This window comes from Fukomys damarensis, unplaced genomic scaffold (assembly GCF_012274545.1).
Source record: "Fukomys damarensis isolate Sample0158 unplaced genomic scaffold, DMR_v1.0_HiC HiC_scaffold_15, whole genome shotgun sequence".
Taxonomy (NCBI): domain Eukaryota; kingdom Metazoa; phylum Chordata; class Mammalia; order Rodentia; family Bathyergidae; genus Fukomys; species Fukomys damarensis.
The window spans coordinates 19,187,197-19,191,456 of record NW_022900927.1 but is presented as its reverse complement, the minus strand read 5'-3'; positions in this window follow the sequence as shown (position 1 = coordinate 19,191,456).

Sequence of the window (4,260 nt, the reverse complement as noted above, 5' to 3'; positions counted from 1 at the left end):
CTCAGATTATCTGGGCACCGGGGCGGGTGGCGGAGACCAGGTCCCGGAGTAGGAGGAGGAAGCGCCGAGGACTCATCGCGCCCCACCTGTCTGGCGTTCCCCAGCCGCAACCTCCGGGTATCTGAAGCCGCCGAGCCAGCTAGCGTGGAGACCACTTCGCTCCCGCTCCTGCGCGCTACTGTGCACAGCGCCGCCGCCGCCGCCGTCTCTCGATCTTAGGTGTTTAATTTAAATGAGAAGAGTGCACAGTACACGCAGTCGGTCCTTAGGACATGGCTCTGACAGCCGGTCTGCGCTCAAGTTACCTTGACACTCCGCTTGAACCCTTCTTCGTGAGCCTTCCAGCCCACGCACACACCACTGGCTGGAGTTCCAAAGTTTGGAATGCCCTCACTGAGAGCGAGCGAAAGCCTCTGTCAAGGGCTTCCTCTTGGCTCTAGTTGCATCCCTGGGCCCTGCAGATGAAGGTCCCTTCCTCCTGGGCGTCCTCAGTGCCACACGTTAGGAACTTCTCCACGTTCCCAGCTCAAGTTCCCAGCTCTTGCAGCTGAACCTTGGTGGAATGGTTTCCATTCTCCCCTATGTCCTAGACATCTTCTCGAGTCATCTCCATTGGTCCAAGTAAGACAAGACCCTAGAGGCTGGGATGTAGCATGGTGGTTAGAGCACATGCTCATCATGCGGGAGGCCCTGGGCTCCATCCCCAGCACCTCATACTGTTCCCCAGCCTGGCTGACTCAGCAGAGGAGAGATAGGCTTTTGCTGCCCATGACTCATCCTGCCTTTGGTGGAGTGAGAGGGGCGGGGTAAACAAAGCTGAGGAAGCCAGGTGCGCTGTGCTCAGAGGGTCCTGCCTCACGAAGGAGTATCTGTCCTCAAGAAGCTGTAGTTGTTGGAAACCACTGGGATTAACGCCACGGTGGGCTGAGCCCAGTGACTCGCAGTGAGCTTGTGCATCAGCCTGGCTGGAAAGGAGGGTCCTGGCATTGAGCAGGGAGCTGCCACAGTGTCTCCAAGTCCCTCTGAATTCATAGCCCCGCAGTCACCTGCCATACCTATTGGCTGTAGCTCGGTCCCCTCCCTCTTTCCAGCCCACTGCTTCTACCACACCATAGGCCTCCTCACCTGCATGCTGCTATTGTCCCCTTTCTAGTCTCCTGCCTCTAGTTTCAGCTCTTGCCGTCTAACTGATCTAACTGTTGTACCCCAGCCAGCAGTCCCTACAGCATGGCTTTAATCTTTCTACTCCTCCCTTCCACCAGCCCCTCTGACCTACAGAAAGGGCTAAACTCTCAATCTCACCCTCTCCCCACCGTCCATCCCTTCCACTCTTTCCTAGGAATCCTGTGCCTGTTTAATGGCTCATCACCTTCCCAGGCCTGCCTGCCTGCCTGCCTGCCTGTCTATCATCTATCTCTCTATCTAAATTTCATACCTCTCCCACAAAGCATGACCATTTTTACCAATTTTCCTTTTTATTTATTTATGGTCCTAGGCATTCTCTGTATTGCTATGTCAGACCCTACCCTGTGTTTTTTTCCTTTCTTCTTCCCTTCCCCTCTCTCTTCTTTCCTCCCTCTCTGAGATGGGGGTCTCACTGTGTTGCCCCAACTGTCTTTGAACTCATAAAACTTCTTCCTCAATCTCCCTAAAAACATTTCCAGATTTTCCCATCCACACCTTTGCTCCTCTGAGCTGGGCTTGCTCAGGGGCCCTCCTCTTCTTCCAAAATCCTATCCTGTAGGCCTTAATCCTTTGGCCACTTAATCCAAAACCAGTATTGTGTTTGTAAGGCATGCAAGGTGGACTTCAGCCAGGTAGCATTTGTATTTATACAGGGGCTTGATGTGTTCGGTGATATCTTTATGTCCCTGCAACTTTCTGGGCTTCCATGCCTTTATTTGTGTACATTTGGATAAGTGCAGGTAGTGAACATCTGTTGTTTTTGCCTCTTCATCACGTGTCCTCCCCTCTCCTGGTGCACTGCTTCTTTTTGCCCCGCTTCTGTGTGCTTTTTTTGGGGGGGTGTTGATGACCCCTCCTCAGGGGTGCAGTGTGGGCCTGGTGCAGTCAAAATGACAGTTTTTACCTCTATTCCCTTGGCTGCAGGGTTGGTTCAGAGACAAGTATGTGAACCGTCAGCTCAAGGGGAGCTGACCTTGAAACTTTAGCTAGAAGGATCTGGAGAAGGCGCCCCCCCAGATGGTTGTCCTTGTTGAAGGAAGATGTCCTGCCTGGCAAGAAAGCCACTGTGGAGGGAAACACAGCCAAGAGGTACTGAGAAGGAAAGGTCTTGATGGTGTCACCAAGCCGGGGGTCTCAAGTCTAATACAACCCTGAGCTTCTGAGTTGTAACAGTAAATACAGTCAGAACTTTGTACTCCACTGCTTTGAAACTCATCAAATTGGCATCAACTACCAATGTGATGTATTTTGGAGAGAAAATTCTGTTCTAGTATTTGTCATTTGTTGGTATCCGACATGCAAGCTACAACTTGCTGGTGTTGATTGCCTTTTGACTCGATACCATTTCCAGCCTAAATAATTTTTTTTTTGGTACAGAGGTGGAGTGAGGATTGAACTCAGAACCTTGCGCTTGTGAGGCGGGTGTGTTACCACTGAGCCACATCCCTGGTCTCAGCCCAAGTAATTTGTTTGGTACTTGTTGCTCTTCCTGGCACCAATTAATGATGAGTACCTAGGTACCACTGTGAATGACCTGGAGCCTGGTTGATGGGGTGTCGGTCACTGGCAAGCCAGAGACTGGAGCTACAGCGTGTACCTGCATGTTTGGACATGAATATTATGCATGGCTGTGTCTGGGGCCACTGTGATGGGCAGGGGAGGGAGGACCTGTGTTTTCTAGTGCTCTTGTGCACCAGGGATGTTAGGGTGCTTTGGAGTAAGTGTGTGAGAGAAGCTAGTGGGGGCTTGTGTGTTCCTATGTGAGTGTGGAGGGGCGAGTGGTATAGGCAGAAGCCGCATGACACATGCGGGGTGGTGGGGAGGTTGGGGGCCTGCTCTTTGTTCCAGGAGAGAAACTGTCTCCTACCCGCCCTTACATTCATATAATATACATGTACAAAAACACCTGCTTAGAAAACATCTGTTTATCACCAGCAACCCCCACCCTTGGGAAAATCATCATGGCTCTCAGATGACTGAAGCCAAATTCCATAGATCTCTGAATGGTAGCCAGAACCATAAAAAGTGTGTAGATACTGATGAAATGGGAACTATCAGAGGATGCTCAGACCCACCCTGAATATCAAAGGAGGAAACTGGCAGGTGGGACTGGCTGGTGCACAGCCAGAAGCAGGCAGCCAGGGACTCACCCTTCCCGCTTACTTCCACAGGTGTGACAGGTGGGCAGGGCTGGCCTTGAAGCAGCTCCCTTCTGAGGTTCCCTCGGCCCCTCCTCTGCCTCTGGTTGTGGTTGCTTTTATGGCTAGTGATTAATCTAGGTGGAGCCTCCTCTGATACCCAGGTATTCATGGCCTCCAGCTTTGATAGGTGCCCTTGGTCCCTGACCTACTCTGCACAGAATGCTGGGCTCTAGCTGTTTGCTCCTGGTTTCAGCTTGTTCCTCCCTCTGCTCCTTACTTTACAGAGCTAGATTGGTCTCCTTGAGTGGGAACCAGGGCACCTGTTCATATGGTGGTGAGGAGTGGCTTTGCCCATGTGGCACACTGGCCAGGAGCCCCGAAGGTCTCCCCTGGCCTGATCACCTCTGGCCTCAGACCCTTCTTTTCCCCTCAGCCTGCCATGCACCAGTGACTATGTCACATAGGCCAGAACTGTGGGCAAGGTTGGTAGGGACCTCAGTTGTGGTAAGGTGTCACGGAGGCCAGAACACCTCTCAGAAGGCCACCCCTTGCCCATGTCTCTTCACTGTGCTCTGTGTTCCTTTGTTCCAGGTGTGGAGAGTTCACGGATATCATGGATTTGGAAAGCAAGAAAAAGGCCCTTTCCTTCACAGGGTCTTTGGGCCCTACCTGGAAACACCCTTGCTTTTTTTTGTTTTGCTTTGTTTTTTGGTACTGGGGAACAAACTCAAGTCCTTGCACTTGCGAGGCAGGTAGTGGAACCACTAAGCTAAATCCCCGGCCCTTTTTGTTTTGTTTTGTTGTACCGGGGGTCAAACACAGGACCTTGCACTTTCGGGACACAGGACTTTGCACTTTCGGGGGAGATGGCGGAACCACTGAGCTAAATCCCTGGCCAAGTGGGCCCTACTTGGGATATTCTGGTGAGTCATGG